At 38.8% G+C, this 17,911-nt stretch overlaps 1 protein-coding gene across 2 annotated transcripts in view; it reads right to left on the bottom strand.

The window, feature by feature from the left end:
• Positions 1-17,911, bottom strand: part of Sema2a (Semaphorin 2a) — a 397,753-nt gene that overhangs the window by 267,219 nt on the left and 112,623 nt on the right. Inside the window, exon 2 of one of the 2 annotated variants that reach the window (XM_028179046.2) lies at positions 2,093-2,121. The exons of the other annotated variant lie outside the window; for it this stretch is intronic. The gene's annotated coding sequence lies outside the window, so the exon portion shown is untranslated. The remainder of the gene's footprint in view (positions 1-2,092; positions 2,122-17,911) is intronic. 2 annotated transcript variants of the gene reach the window in all.

Genomic DNA, 17,911 nt, shown 5'->3' with positions numbered 1-17,911 from the left:
CCACATTGTAAATTGAATTGAAAAATTGAGTCTTTTAGATCATCGTAAGCGGTTCAACATCTAGGAAATATCCCAAACAAAAACTACCCCTAAAAAGTTATTGTAACTGGTTGGTGGTCTAGTGCCGGTATAATTAATTACAGCTTCATACCAAATTGCATCAGCATTACTGCGGATGTTTACTGTAGGGAACTGGACACGATGATAGAGAAGTTTGCGAATTTCCGCCCAGCTTTTCTTAATCGCTCGTCCCCGTTGCTCCACGACAACGGTTGACCTCATGCGGCACAACTCACAGTCTTTAAATAACAATAAAATGCAGTAAAAGATACCTTTGAAGTGTTAGTTGGCTCCCGTACACCTGATTCTTCAAGAAAGGCATTGAAAAATGACCACTTTTCTAACAGAGACGAATCATTGGAGATTGAGAGGAAAAAAATAACGAAAATGACTTTTAACTTCCTACATAGTAAACGGCAATTTTGAATCTATACTAATATATAAAAATCTACAGTGGTTTTTACGGATGTTCCGTTATAACTACAGAACCATGCGTCCGATTGACTTGAAACTTGGTGTCCATGTAGAAAAGGAAAGGAGTTAATGGAAAGGCTATAATATTTATATGAGTGTTGGTCTCCCTACACCAGTTGCGGGGGCGTTAATGATGAGAATCTTTGTGGGGGTGACAAATAATAAGTAATTTTAAATGCCCAGCGAAGCGGACGAGTACAGCTAGTACTTATTATTGTTTCCGACGTATCGAATACTGTACAGTTTTTGTAATCATCGACTTATTTATGTCTAGCACTCGTAAAATCCGAGCAAATTACTGCGGAATCTATCAGTTTTCTAAGTACCCTATAACTGTAAAAAAATACTTGGAAACCTTCTAAACATTAACGTCGGAGAGTTACTCATAAACGAACATAAATTGTCTTAAAGATCCTGTCGAGACTCTAGCTTTTTTGCATCACCACCCTTATATTCTTACTCGAAACTGTTTTTCTTTTTACTACATCTTAATTACTCTGAAAGCCGGTTAATGGTCTTTAAGACAAGACGTAAAAAAACAGGAGCTGGCTACTGGACTTTTAATGATTTATTTAATGGGAAATTCGTGTTTTTTTTTAATACCTAGGACGCAGTTCTACTTTATCAACGCAAAAGCCGCTGGATCTAGAAGGCTAACTGAATTTTTAACTTCTTAGTCTTAGTGGGACAGATTTTACAATCTACCTGCAGAAAAATAAACACATTTTATTTTTTAGAAATTTTATCTGAACTCATAGTCTAACTCAGAGACTATGAACTGTATACTAACTAACTAAATACTAAACTGTATACGAATATACAAAAAAAATATGCGCAATAATCTAGTGAAGTTTGAACGGGGAAAAAACGCTTACCGTATAATCAAATAATCTGTCTATCTTCTATTTAAATAAAAATGAATTGCTGTTCGTTAGTCTCGCTAAAACTCGAGAACGGCTGGACCGATTTGGCTAATTTTGGTCTTGAATTATTTGTGGAAGTCCAGAGAAGGTTTAAAAGGTAGATAAATATGAAAATGCTTGGAATTAAATAAAAAATAACAATATTGTTTTTCTTTTGATGTGTCCCCCGTCGGACGGATTCCTTTTGTTTGTTTTAAGTTTATTTTATACAAAAGTTTAGGTCTTTTATTTATCGACTGAGGTACTACGAAGTCTGCTGGGTGAGCTAGTAATTAATAAATCTCCATGTGAATTTTCTTTTTTCAATAGTCAAAATAGGAATTAATAAAAAAAAGGGGAAAGGCAATCCTACCACGGAGTGACAGGGAAGCGGTAACTCGAGGGTGTATCCATTCACCTCTACTCACCATATCATATACAACCGAACAACAAATTAAAAAAAAATGAGCCATTGCATTATCAAGAAAAACAAAACAGATATTAACTAATTGAGTTTCATTAGAACTTTGCGTATTAATACGTAGTAGCAGTTGAAGGTAATTGCTGCATAGCGGTAGTCATACAATCGTGCATCGCAAAACAGTTATTAGGTTATTACTGAGGTAAAGTCGATTAACAATCGTTAAAGTACTCACCGACGACGAAGAATGTCTTCGATTTGCATCTGCAATGAGAAGTACGCGATTTAATGTTTTGTTATATTTATTTAAACATGCTAAGTATATAGTACAGGAATAGCTCCCGATGAAATAAACCGGCCATAATAGTTATGTTTGTAATCGTTTTCGACAAATAAATATCAAACAAACTTGGTATGGCCAACATAAGTAATGTAATACAGTTAGAATCAGGCCCACTGAGTTTCTCGCCGGATTTTTTCGGAGGTAGATTCTGCGAAGCACTGCTCTTGCTAGATCCAGTGTTAGCAACACCTCCGATTTGAACCCCGAGAGGTCACCTACACGCTAGGATAACGCTGATATAGCCTCTCAAGACTATCAGCATAGATAGGAAAAAATAAATAAAATAGAATCAGTTGAAACATGAAGTCCATAATCTTCTGCAATTCAAAGTGGTAACCGCTGGCTACATTCGCTTTGGATTGCTAACTCAAAATCCAAATAAGCTTAAACTACAATTAGTTATTTATTAGTGCCGTGTTAATATTATGTTCATGTTAATTTATTCTCTTTTAGGACGCTTAAATAAAAGCGGCTCTAAATAAAATAATATAATGTTTATTTTATGTAAAAATGTACAATCTTTTTTCTTATGGCGGGGACCATGGCCTCCTGGATTTTTCCAGGAAAGGTTTCACCACACTCTTATACTCTGTTATAAACTAAATTTTCGAAATCAAACATAAATATCCACACATTTAAATTTTTCACAAATAATAATTGATATTGATTCTAGTTAATCACTATCAGTATCACTACAACCATCTTAGAATACAAATTCCTCAAATATTGTTCTAAAATCATTAGTGACATGGAGTTCGAAAAACGACCAATAGCATGAACCCGTACAATTATTTTTTGGAAAAAGGAGCTGATGCAGCTTTATGTTTTAGATAATATATAGAATAGTTAATTATATCTTTTTCATTCATTATCATTAAGACTTTGGTTGGATGCAAATTTTGCGAATTTCCCGTTAGCAGCAAAAGATACTATTGCATTTCAACGTTATGAGGAGACCGTCATTTCACATATAATTTGATTAAATTAACATCAACCATCTTTGTAACACTACATAAGTCGTGACAAATTGTCTCGCACGCCCAAAGCCACGCCACGCTGTTTGACAAATGGAAATATAAATGACACGTCAAACTATAACCATTTTTGTGTCAGATGTTTATCAGAAAATTGCTTAGTTTTTGTGATATGATGTGATATTGTCCTTTGAAAAGCGATAATGGGGACATCCCTAACAGCTATTTCGGGGGCAAAGTAGCCGTACATACTGCTTCGAATGACAGTACAGCCTTATCGTTAGTAAAGGACTTAATGAGCATGTCCCAAGGTACAACTGGTTCCAAGATCAGGAATTCAATTATTATCAGTTAGGATAACGAGGTTATGGCGAAGACAAATGACCAATATGCATACTGTACTAGCGATTAATCACCACCGTACACTATATAATATCCTTTATAAATAAAAACACTTAAAGCCAAACATGTCAAATTTATGGCTCCAAGTTTGTGTCTACATTATGCGAACATGCACATGTGATACAAGAACAATAGCTTCCAGATATTTGAGTTCCAAATAACTGCCAATTTTACTGACTCTGGGTAACCACTAGACAAACGTGGTGATCAAATATGGACTTGGAATTGTTATAAAACCAATACCACCAATACGCCAATACCAATTTCACACATGCACACAAAACACCAAGTGAGCCGGGAGCTAGATGCCAATTCACAGCTACAGAAAAGATACTCATATTCTTACTTTAAACAAAAAAAGATGTGTGGTGTCGTGGGACACCGGATAGGAACGAAGTTCCTTATTATAAAAATATTAATTTTATGTTATATTCGAGGTATAAAGAAAATAAAACTGGAGGTTTCGCGACAACCCACGGTCATTCGGTAACATGCGAATTTATTGTGGCACACTTCATTCACGGTTGTTTGCATAAGAGTTAGTGTATTGCGCAAACGAACGCTCTGAGATCGTGGTCAATGAATAATAAAAAATATGTTATTTTTTGTACGTTATTGCAAAGTTAAATCGTACACTGTGTGCATTACTAATAAAAATCTTACGTTACAGACGTTTTAGGGTACCCCTCCGCATCGTCCCATAAGGAACTTCCTTCCAAAAAAGCCTATATTTTATGATATTTTATTTGATCATAAATTCACTGAATACGCTTATTACGCTTGGTGCACAATATCGATACTGATGGCTGTAATACATTCGTCCGCCCATGCCATAAAAAAAAACGAAATATCTACTTTCAGATAGTCTTGAAATACAGCTGCACAAAATTTACTTTACTACCTAAACAAACCGTCACAAACCAAAAGGAGACACGCATGACTAGATAAACTCGTACAATGTAAGTGAACGGACAGAGCTTACAGAATGTACAGACTAGTTCACAACACTAGGGCGCTTTCTGCTTCAAGTTACTGCTCACTGTCTGGGTCATTTGGACCTGTTTTATCTATATAATTATATAAAAATGAATTGCTGTTCGTTAGTCTCGCTAAAACTCGAGAACGGCTGAACCGATTAGGCTAATTTTGGTCTTGAATTACTTGTGGAAGTCCAGAGAAGGTTTAAATGGTAGGCAAATATGAAAATGCTCGGAATTAAATAAAAATAACAATTTTGTTTTTCCTTTGATGTGTCTCCCGTCGATTCCTTTTATTTGTTTTAAGTTTATTTTATACAAAAGTTTAGTTCGATTGAGGTACTACGAAGTCTGCCGGGTAAGCTAGTCTATAATAAATTATTTTAATCTATTTTAGGTTTACTAGTTATCAAATAAATAAAAGGTCGAACTCGTTGATTACGACGAAGAGTTCGACGTGCAACTAGCCCATAGAATCAACCCACTGAATATCTCGCTGGACCTTTTCAGTGGGTCGCTATTTCGATACGGTCGTAGATTCAGTGAAACACTACTCTTCTTAGGGCCAGTGCTAGTAACATTTTCTCAGGTTGAACCCGTGAGCTCACCTACTGGTCCGTGTGTAGTTAGTTGGATTATTACGATTATGTAGGGAAAAAAGGGCAACTGCTTCGAAAGCCCGCGAGAAACTCACCGAGCTGATGATTATGGATAACCAAATCGAACTCTTTACCGACATGCAATGGCTTCTTGTATTTCTCCACAAAGAGATTCCCAATAACCTTTCAAGTGCTTTCTAAGTTCTTCACCAATGTAATAACCTGTTCCTGTAGCTAGTCATGGAACAGCCGTTTTATAATGAAATTCAGACGTCCACCATGAGGTCGCTGAGGTACCTTATCATTGAATCTCTGGGTGGATGATGCATGCGTGCTATGATACTTTTGAGCTACGAAAATCACTTGACAAAAGGTAGGTCGTGATCTCGTTTCTCCATCTAAAGAAAGAGTTAAAAACATACATAATTACTTTTACATGCTTCTAAATTCCGGGTAAAAAATTACTTGTTCAAGAACTATTTGTGGAAGATATTTAAATAGCTTCAAAATATTATTCATACGAGGAACGCCTTTCGCTCTGATCGAGCCTTTATTGTGGCCACGGGATGGCTATGAGCAATCAATATGGAGAGTAATCCGATGCCTGACGTTCAATTTGTAAAGTGACAAAGCCGCTATAAATACATAATACATGCATTACATAGTAATTCAAATTACGTGCAGTATATTTTTTTGCTTACACATATGACCGAGCTCGCAGGTCATCTGGTGTAGTCTGGTTACCAAAGCCCATAGACATCGACATAGTAAATACCGCATGTCCACCTTGAGACATAAGGTCTCAATTCTAAGGTATTACGTCCCACCCTTCAGGAAATAGAAGCAGCTGATGGTACATACCTACCCGTGATCGACCTGGTAAAACTAGAAAGTCCTCCGGGTCAACAGAAATCGTTCAAACATAAAAGAAAAAAAAGACTTACTCGTGAGGATTACACGATGTTATTACTTCACCGTGGAAGTCAATCGCGAACATATTTATAAATATATTTTTACTAACAACGGCTGCCCCACCCTTCAAACCGAAAGGCATTACTGCTTCAGGGCAGAAATAGGCAGGGTTGTGGTACCTACCCGTGCGGACTCACAAGAGGTCCTACCACCAGTAATTACGCAAATTATAATTTTGCGGGTTTGATTTTTATTACACGATGTTATTCCTTCACCGTGGAAGTCAATCGTGAACATTTGTTGAGTAAGCATTTTATTAGAAAAATTTGTACCGGCCTGCGGGATTCGGACACCATTGCATCGCTTGATACGAATGCACCAGGCGTCGTATGCTTTAGGCCACGACGTCCAGTGCATTCGTGTTAAGCGATGCACCGGTGTTCGAATCCGAGGCGGGTACCAATTTTTCTAATGAAATACGTACTCAACAAATGTTCACGATTGACTTCCACGGTGAAGGAATAACATCGTGTAATAAAAATCAAACCCGCAAAATTATAATTTGCGTAATTACTGGTGGTAGGACCTCTTGTGAGTCCGCACGGGTAGGTACCACAACCCTGCCTATTTCTGCCCTGAAGCAGTAATGCCTTTCGGTTTGAAGGGTGGGGCAGCCGTTGTAACTATACTTGAGACCTTAGAACTTATATCTTAAGGTGGATGGCGCATTTATGTCGTAGATGTCTATGGGCTCCCGTAACCACTTAACACCAGGTGGGCTGTCAGCTTGCCCACCCATCTAAGCAATAAAAAAAAGACTTCACCGTTCACATTGTACCGGAATCCGAGCGTTAAAATAAAATATAATTACTGATTCCCTTAAATTTGATAACGCTTTTAAAAACGAAACAAGTTACCCATTTGCTTAAAGGCACTTTTGCATGGCAATAACAATTCATATGGCGAAATTTGAGGGAAAACGAGCCGCAGCCGGCTTCCGGGAAATTGGCAGGGATTCGCAACCTCCGAGGCTATGCTACCGACGCTTATCGCAGTTTGCATTGAATTAACACAAAATAACAGTTAAAACAAAAACAATTTAACATTCAGCCTGTATATGACTAAATGCTTAAATCATGCTAAAGTGGGTGTTTCTGCTATTAATTGCGTTAAATAACGTTATCGGTGCAGGAACATTATAGCGTAACGTTTATAAGCATGTACCGCATAAACAACGGACTACTAAGCTGATTAGCATAAAACCGAGTACACATTCACCGAATTACCCTTAAATCTGTTAACAAATGGCAGCTTTGCATAATTTAATGAGTCGAACGCAAAACTCAGGCATATGGAGAGATAAACGGTGAAATAATCAAGTTCTTTTTTTTTTTTTTTTTTTTTTTTCAAATTACAAAATCCCTCCATCTAAACGCTACGCACTCTATATATTCCTACGCCGCGTTTATTTTCGCTTCAACATCATTACCGATCACATATCTTCCGCGATCATTAGATCTTCTAAAGAAGTCGATGTGGAGGACAGCTTCCACCGCATCAGACTGTCCCCCGATCTTAGGAATCTCTTAAGAGTTAGGAACGCGGCAATCCGGGCCTACGATCGTCTTCCCACGCATTCAAACCGGATTCGGATGCGTCGTCTACAACGCGAAGTCCACTCCCGCTTAAGCGACGCGCGTAACGATAATTGGCATAGTTATTTAGAACAACTCGCGCCCTCCCACCAAGCATACTGGCGACTAGCTAGGACTCTCAAATCCGAAACTACCGCTACTATGCCTCCCCTCGTACGCCCTTCAGGCCAACCACCGGCATTCGATGACGATGACAAGGCTGAGCTGCTGGCCGATGCACTGCAAGAGCAGTGCACCACCAGCACTCAACACGCGGACCCCGAACACACCGAGTTAGTCGACAGGGAGGTCGAGCGCAGAGCTTCCCTGCCGCCCTCGGACGCGTTACCCCCCATTACCACTGACGAAGTTAGAGACGCGATCCACAACCTACAACCTAGGAAGGCACCCGGCTCCGACGGCATCCACAACCGCGCGCTTAAACTCTTGCCAGTCCAACTGATAGCAATGTTGGCTACAATTTTAAATGCCGCTATGACGCACTGCATCTTTCCCGCGGTGTGGAAAGAAGCGGACGTTATCGGTATACATAAGCCGGGCAAACCGACAAACGAAACTTCTAGTTACCGTCCGATTAGTCTCCTCTCGACGATAGGAAAAATTTACGAACGGCTCCTTAGGAAACGCCTCTGGGATTTTGTTACCGCGAACAAAATTCTCATTGACGAACAGTTCGGATTCCGCTCTAAACACTCGTGCGTACAACAAGTGCACCGCCTCACGGAGCACATTCTGATAGGACTAAATAGGCGTAAACAAATCCCGACCGGCGCCCTCTTCTTCGACATCGCGAAGGCGTTCGACAAAGTCTGGCACAACGGTTTAATTTATAAACTGTACAACATGGGAGTGCCAGACAGACTCGTGCTCATCATACGAGACTTCTTGTCGAACCGTTCGTTTCGATATCGAGTAGAGGGAACTCGTTCTCGTCCCCGTCAACTGACCGCCGGAGTCCCGCAAGGCTCCGCGCTCTCCCCGTTATTATTTAGTTTGTATATCAATGATATACCCCGGTCTCCGGAGACCCATCTAGCGCTCTTCGCCGACGACACGGCTATCTACTACTCGTGTAGGTAGATGTCGCTGCTTCATCGGCGACTCCAGATCGCAGTAGCCACCCTGGGACAGTGGTTCCGGAAGTGGCGAATAGACATCAACCCCACGAAAAGCGCAGCGGTGCTCTTCAAAAGGGGTCGCCCTCCGAACATCACTTCGAGCATCCCACTCCGTAGTAGGCGCGCAAACACCTCCGCCGTTAGTCCCATCACTCTCTTTGGCCAGCCCATTCCGTGGGTCTCGAAGGTCAAATATCTAGGCGTCACCCTCGACAGAGGGATGACATTCCGTCCCCATATAAAAACGGTACGCGACCGCGCCGCGTTTATTCTAGGACGACTCTATCCAATGATTTGTAGTCGAAGCAAACTGTCCCTCCGTAATAAGGTAACTCTCTACAAAACTTGTATACGCCCCGTCATGACGTATGCAAGCGTAGTGTTCGCTCACGCAGCCCGCACCAACTTGAAATCCCTTCAGGTTATTCAATCACGATTCTGCAGGATAGCCGTCGGAGCGCCTTGGTTCCTTAGGAATGTGGATCTCCACGACGACCTGGAGCTCGACTCCCTTAGTAAGTATCTACAGTCGGCATCGCTGCGCCATTTTGAGAAGGCGGCACGACATGAGAACCCTCTCATCGTAGCCGCTGGAAATTACATACCCGACCCAGTAGACCGAATGGTAAACCGTCGACGTCGCCCAAAGCACGTCATTACGGATCCTCCTGATCCATTAACGGTGCTTTTAGGCACCACAAGCACCGGTCACCGTCCTCGTCGAACCCGTCGCTTGCGACGAAGGGTTCGACGAGCGAACTAACCCATAGACACAGCCCACTGAGTTTCTCGCCGGATCTTCTCAGTGGGTCGCGTTTCCGATCCGGTGGTAGATTCTGCGAAGCACTGCTCTTGCTAGGGTCAGTGTTAGCAACTCTCCGGTTGAGCCCCGCGAGCTCACCTACTAACGTTAGGGCGAAGCTGAAATAGCCTCTCAAGGCTATCAGCATAGGTAGGAAAAAAAAAAAAAAAAAAAAATTTTCGCTTCTAAAATCCTAAATTTGATTTCGTTCGTTTTTATGTTTGTCTAACTCAAACTGTTCACATTTTATTGGATTAGATTTTTTAGGAATTTACGCAGCGCTCTTTTTAATTTCATCCTCTTCTAAAATACAGGATGTTGACATCAATTTGCGGTGGATGCGGGAATTTTTGAGCACTACATAATTTTTCAATGAAACGGTTAATTGATCCTATAACGGTACTTGAACCAGAGCCGTTTTAGCTTTGGACTCATTATATGGTCCGTGTCTATTTCTGCCGCGAACCGGTAATGAGTTCGGATTTGAAAGGTGGGACAGACTATAATGGAGACTTAAACCTTATATCTCAACCTGTTGGGCGTAAGTTACGTTACGTTCACGTTATCATGTATAATAGCTGTGGTAATCATTTAATACTGGGTTTGCCATGGGCTTATGAGCCTCTGTGTACAATACAAAATATTAAAAATCTATTTCGGGTAGATTTTAGGAGCTTACTTGTATATCAAGAACAATCGAGTACACAAGTCCGCAGTTTGTTAATGGGCATTGTGCCATCAACCAGTTCATGAGATCCGATAAAATACAAATGAGAAATAAAATAAAAAATTAATTCCACCCTATGAAATGGGAGTTCATTCAAATAAAAATTAATACTTTAACTGCTGAGAGTGAGTATTATACAAGATTATTTATAAATTACCCAAAATTCAAAAATCGATAACAAATGCGAACTTAAACGAAATTTTGGAAATTATAATTGAAATAATAAGCTTGAGATTGAACTGTAAACGTAGCATAAATTATATCTAGCTATTAATTAGATGATATGGATACATGTGACTCATTAGTTAGAGGTTGATTGCTTTTTCCTCTTTGTCTATGTCTGTCTGAGTTGTAAATTCGAGCTAAAACAAAATTTTGTTATAAATATGTGATTTTCTATCAGCCCACAGACGTCCACTGCTGCACAAAGGTCTCTCCTCAAGCCTCGCCACAAAGATCGGTACTGTGATTAAGATGCGTAAAAAAAAACATACTATATATAAATAACTATACTTGAGACCTTAGAATTTATACCTCAAGGTGGGTGGCGCATTTAAGTCGTAGATATCTATGAGATTCAATAACCACCTAACACCAGGTGGGCTGTGAGCTTGTCCAGCCATCAAAGTAATAAAAAATTAAAATCTTACGTTACGGACGTTTTTTCCGGTTAGGGTACCGCATCGTCCGCAAGGAGCTTCGTTCCAAAAAAAAAAAGGTAAACATGCGCAGAAATTCGACTAAAAACAAAATATTTTTATGAAATTCCAAATTTAAATCAGAACGTTTCAAACCAAGACGTTGAATCCGCACGTTTTAGCATCCAGAATGGGTAAGACGAGTGCGTTACGGCGATTCCGTTTACGTTCCGACCCTCCGGGACTCCGCAATTAGATCCCGGCCATTGTTTCTCGAAGCACTTTCTGTTGTTAGCAATTCCAGTTTCAATTCGGCGGCTAGTGCATTCTCTTTGGTGGGCCGTTAGAGCGGCGCTGCTTCTGCATTGCGGTACCCGAGACGCTACAAATTGCTTCGGCTTCTGAGGTGTTGTTCTTGTAATTAGAAATGCTAGCGGACGGAGTACACGCCGTAAAGATTTCCTTTCGATGCGGTTCTAAGGCTTAGTGGTTTAACATTCAGAGTTACTGGTTTAATTTTGATTCGATTTTTAAATGGAATTCTTATTTTAAAATATTGAAACTCAAATACACAAGTTTTTTTTTAATTCTTTTCTCCCCTGAAACAAAAGCAGTTTTTCCATTCAAACAATTTAACAATTTGAATGTTAAATACCAGTTAGACTTTTATTTTTACTATTTTATTATGACCATAGATTTTACATTGGCTAATATTCGGCTAAAATCTCTATATATAAAAATGTTGCTGTTCGTTAGTCTCGCTAAAACTCGAGAACGGCTGGACCGAGTTGGCTGGTCTTGAATTATTTGTGGAAGTCCAGGGAAGGTTTAAATGGTAGATAAATATGAAAATGCTCGGAATTAAATAAAAATAACAATTTTGTTTTTCCTTTGATGTGTCCCCCGTCGGACGGATTCATTTTGTTTGTTCTAAGTTTATTTTATACAAAAGCTTAGGTCTTTTATTTATCGATTGAGGCACTACAAAATCTGCCGGGTCAGCTAGTTATATATAAAATGGATATAAATATAATATAATAAATATAATACACTGTAATATTAAGAGTTAAGAGTATTCGACTTTGTCAGCATCGCTATTCCGTACGCAGTGCTCGTGGGTCAGTTTCGGACACTCGTTACAAACTCATTTTGGGAAAGTTTTGCCTGTGCTACACAATCAAATTTACATAAAAGCAGTAAAGGACGTAGGTACGGACAAACCAAAGTAGGCAACAAAATAAAAACCTTGCACATTTCGTCACATTATACTGAATTTTTGAATTGCGACCCATTTATATATCGACGCTTGAAAGGCAAACGTGACTAAGCACTAATTTAAAGTTGAAATACCTGAATAAAATTATACTTTAACGAATCTAGCTGTAGGATTGAAATGTTTTTAATAGACCTAGAAATATATATTTTTTGCGCATCGAATGTGGTTATTGCCTATCATTTATGTACAAAGCAGTTACTGTTGCTTAGTCACGTTTGCTTTTCAAGCGTCGATATGTATGTACACAACGACGTGCGAAGACGTTTTTAAATTATTAAATAAATTTTTAATAATCTATTTTCCTATTTTTTTATAATCGTCGATAAAGTTTTCTATTACTTGGATCCCGAACAATCGTTTAGCTATTCGACTAAATGGTGATTTTAATTGAGAGCGTGCAACACCAAATTCAATTGCGTCTGTCATGGCGGGCGAACGTCAAGTCATTCTATTCTCTTGTTGACAGCGGTTTCACACGGTGGTCGTTCACAAACTCATTGGCTCTAAATCACTAATTATTATTGTAATATCTAATTGTTTTAGTATTTTGAGCGTTGGTTTAATTAAAATAGTGAAAAGTCCCCAAGTCCTCGCCTTTCTGTGCCGATGGCTACACGAATCAAAAACCATATGCGACAGCACGGTTTTTCGATACCCTAATACAAAAACGTTTATATCTTTTAAAAATAAAAAAATTAAACTTATTAATTTTGTACTCTTATACACAAGGCAAATACGGCCCGCATCGCTGGAAGATCTTTGATATAACCGATCAGATTGCTACCAAACTCCTAGCGGGAGCCAACCTGAGAATTTCATAGAAATCGGCTTTGGTGTCTAAAAAGAAATCGGCTTTGTTTGGTAACAAATACATGAAATCAATTTAAAAAAAAAATACCCACACTACAACGTATTTGATACAATCCATATATTATAGGTATGTACGAGTATAAACTCTGTGATTATGTCAAACTTTTTTTACATATTGCTTAAATTCTGTGGTCAAATTGAGAATAGATTAAAATTTGTTTATCTTTAATATTATTTCTCTATAATGTAGTATTGGCGAATTCTGTGATTATAGAAATCTAATAACTAGTCTTTCACAAAAGAACCATATTAATGTTCCAACTTATAATTTCAATTAATTATTAGTCGAATTTCTACTACCGAGGGACCACTAGTATTAATTAATATAACATATAGTCTGCAATCCCTATTATATGGGTGATAAAATATAAAAATAATATAAATGAAAATGTAAAAGGCTTCTAAAGTAAAATATTTTTGTTGGGTATTAATTTCATTCTATCAATGGAATGATAAATATTTTGGAATATTAGATATTATGTTCGTTTATAAGCAAATTGAGTTTGACATACGTAGCTATTCAAGTTCAGACATCTATATATTAATGTGAAGCAAAAACTTTGTACCCCTTTCTACGACAATTGCGCGGACGGAGGAGTATAAAATTTCCCACACTTATAGAGAAGGAGTGCAGAATGCTAATATTTTATTTTAATTATGCATTAATAATATATTAAATTAATAAAAAAAACATGACACACACACTACCATGTATTTGACACACACACGCGTATGTACTGTTTTGTGTATTGGTATTGCTTACAGTCTGTGATCAAATTGAGAATAGATTCATATTATTTGTGTTTAACTAGTAAGAGTAATAATACAAGATGAAAACTAATAAGTGCATGCAATTTCAATATACATATTTATATATTACTAGAGGTCCCGCAGTAGTCGAAATTCGACTATAATTAATTGGAATGGTAAGTTTGTACACTATTATAATTGTATTTTATACTTCTATAATCACAAATTTCGCCAAGACTACGCGAACTGGACGACAGGCGAAATAAACTGAAAAATAGACCGCCTTCCACCATTTTTTACAACTTCGTGGGTGGTGTTCTTACATGTAGCTTCTGTTTGCGCATGCTTAAGAACAAGATAGGCTACCATAGCCATATTAGAGCGCATGAGAGGCGCCGACATTAGCTTTTAAATTCTTAAAAAGAGAACATTTTGGTCGCCGTGGCCGAAACCGGCTTGGAACCATGGATGGATAAGTGAGTGTTCTTGCAACGCCTTAAACGTAAAAACTAGCTATGCGTCATACAGATAAAAAAATATATATATACATATTTAAAAAAAATGTGAGCCGTCACGGGACGCCTGGCAGATGTGAGTAATATGCAGAAAAGAACAGATAGTGATAGGAACTAAATATGTCATAATGATAAAATAAAATATTACGAAAAAATAATTTGTTTTCAAGTAAAACACAGGTTATGTGTACTGTAGTAAACAACACTGTATAGACTACGGAGTATGCACTATAGGTATCCGAGCTCAGTGTAGCGAGAGAGATGGCTTAACGCTGGATCAAGTGGGAGAGAATCGCACAGTCGATTGCGCATGGCGACGCGTCGCCACGGCATGCGTCGCCACGCCAGAAATCGGTTTTACGTGCGGCTATAGATGTTTCACATAAAAAAAATAGGCATGCCCGCTGAGTTTCTTGCCAGTTCTTCTCAGGCCGGAGGCTAGTTTTTGTGAATTGGCGGTAGTTCTTTTGACGTTCAATAAGTATGTACTTTCATTTATGTTGAATACAAATTTTTTTATTGATTGATTGATTGACTAAAATAAACAAATTGAGAGAAAGTTTCATCATGTGTATCATTTCTATCCACAAACAAAATCGTGATCGCTTTTACATAAGCGAACGACTCAGAAGAATAAAGTGCGTAGGTACCTACGCTACGAATATCGAATACGGCACTCCGCAACTTTATAAAGAACATAAATCCACTGACTTCGAGAAGTCATTAGGAATAGCGGGAATCATTGAATTGCAAATTTAAAGGGAAATAAAACGATTTTCCTCGTTTCGTTGTAAAGTTTCAGGACTTGCATGTAATTGCTTAATTCCGCTGCGGCAACGATAAAGTTCGTTTTAGATCTAGGACAAGCCAAACAACATTTATAAGACAAGACTTTGACAAGTTTCTCGCCAGTAAAAAAACATTTTTGCATTGCTATAAATATGCAATAATGCAATTGTATCTAGAAGTACTCCTGGCTTGGCCTCCCATCTGCTCCCATCTCTGATCAAGTCAGCACTAGTCAGTACAAGTCGAAGTCGTCGTGGCCTAAGGGATAAGACGTCCGGTGCATCCGTGTTGAGCGATGCACCGATGTTCGAATCTCAGGCGGATACCAATTTTTCTAATGAAATACGTACTCAACAAATGTTCACGATTGACTTCCACGGTGAAGGAATAACATCGTGTAATAAAAATGAAACCCGCAAAATTATAATTTGCGTAATTACTGGTGGTAGAACCTCTTGTGAGTCCGCGCGGGTAGGTACCACCGCCCTGCCTATTTCTGCCGTGAAGCAGTAATGCGTTTCGGTTTGAAGAGTGGGGCAGCCGTTGTAACTATACTTGAGATCATCGAACTTATATCTCAAGGTAGGTGGCGCATTTACGTCGTAGATGTCTATGGGCTCCAGTAACCACTTAACACCAGGTGGGCTGTGCGCTCGTCCACCCATCGAGCAATAAAAAAAAAAAAGTACAGAACTGGAATGATATATGGACTGGTATACTTTCATATTCGAAAAAGGCTCTCTTCCATCTGTCGGGAACGTATTATGGGCTTCTTCGGACACATCATGCGGTCTCCCAGACATGAATTAGAGAAGCTCATAATTACGGGTCACATAGAGGGCAAGCGCGCCGTGGGCAGAACATCAGCCAGATGGTCAGATCTAGTAAGAGAAGCACTTGGTGGTAGTCTGCACCATGCGGCCCATGCCACCCATGATCGAACACATGCGGTCGCAATCCTCAGCAGTGAGGGAACGATATAGAAAAAAAAAACTTTCATATCTTTATCAGATACTTGTTCTATACATTGAATACTTAAATCTATAATCTACTCGGAAAGAGTAGTATGGTGTTGTTTATCGCAGGATAGGCACCGCTTTGCTTATTTTGCACGAAACACTCGTGCCGTCTGGTTCGAAGGATGGGACAGTCGTTCTACAATTGGGCTTTAACCTCAGGTCTCAAAGTGAATGATGGCACTCACGTTGTGATATATAAGACCAGGCTAGGGCAAGCTCAATTACCCAACTATTCAATGATAGCCAAACACAACAGGACTTGTTGGAAAAGTATATAGCGGAAGTTTTGAAGAAAAGGGATTTATTCTTGAATTAAGGGGTGTCAAGTAAAGCTGGTAAACTCTACGAGAGGTACAATGAAAAGACAAAGACATGAGCAACATCTGTATGAGTTCCTTGGACCATTCGTGAACAGTTAAGAGAAAACAAAGAAATCCAAAATCTCTTTGACTATAGTCTTTTTTTTTGATTGCCCTTGTAGGCAGACGAGCATACGGCCCAACTGATGGTGAGTAGTTACCGTTGCCCATGGACTTCAGCAATGCCAGGGGCAGAGCCAAACCGCTGCCTACCGCAAAATGTATGTAGTAGTCATGTATGTAGTAGTGGTATAGTTGATATATGATATACTTGGTATATACTATGGACTCGCTGACTTATAGAAGTCAAACGCATAGCTTTTACGAAGCATCGTTTTGGTATGGTGTTTACCTAGCAGCTTACTATGCAGCGTATGCAGCTTGCCTAAGTTTTTCCGTTTTAGTCCGACTATGTTTAAGCCATTTAATTTTATAACTATTGTGAGTCGGTTTATGGCAGCTAATAACGAATGGCGGCAGTTATCTGATCGTATCGCGATTTTATGTGGCAACGGAGCTTAAGGTAATTAAACTTTAAACACTTCTACGTATTTGTGTTCGTGTCTGAAATTTAATGAAACAATGCATGCTTCGTTATCGACCGGTATGTGTCTCCAGAGGGATAATTAAATTACTTGTGTTACGGGCACCTAAAAGATTAAGTACTAGCTCTAATCTAGTAAATACTAAGTACTATAAATAATAGAAACGCACGTGCGCCGCTCTCGCCACAATAAAAGCTTCGCCCTCTGAGTTTCTTTCCGTTTCTTCTTAGTGGTTCGCGATTCTGATCCGGTGGTAGATTCTGGAAAGCACTGCTCTTGCTAGGGCTAGTGTTAGAAAATTTCTCTCAGGTTGAACCCGTCAGCTAACCTACCCGTCCGTGCATAGCCTGAATACCCCTTTCGGCTACCAGCGAATGGGTAGACAAAAAAAATAGAAACTTGAAATTGGAGATGCGATATTTTTTCAATTTTTTTTTTGTAATTTTATTCAAAATAATTTATCTTCGTTTGGGTGTCATTTTATTTTACTTTTAAAAGAGATGACTGTTAAACCTAGAAATACCTTAAAAAAAATTGTAACTGAGCATTACTTTTTACAATTGAGCTTAGTATTACTTTTTTTGGGGTAATGGCTAAGCAAATTTTGCTACAGTTAAAAATGAAATGCTGACATTTAACATCCATTTGACCAAGCTGTTTTTATGCATCGTCTCTAAAGCCATTCTTAAAAGTTTTATTTACTCTATCAATCGATAATAATTGAAAGTTCTGTGAAAAAAACACGCCTTAACAGTAAAACCGAACAAATTACAATAATTATACT

Source organism: Bombyx mandarina, chromosome 18, assembly GCF_030267445.1.
Source record: "Bombyx mandarina strain Sakado chromosome 18, ASM3026744v2".
NCBI classification, from domain to species: Eukaryota; Metazoa; Arthropoda; class Insecta; order Lepidoptera; family Bombycidae; genus Bombyx; species Bombyx mandarina.
Note: the sequence above shows the minus strand (reverse complement) of the source record. Positions and strands in the feature narration are given on the sequence as shown.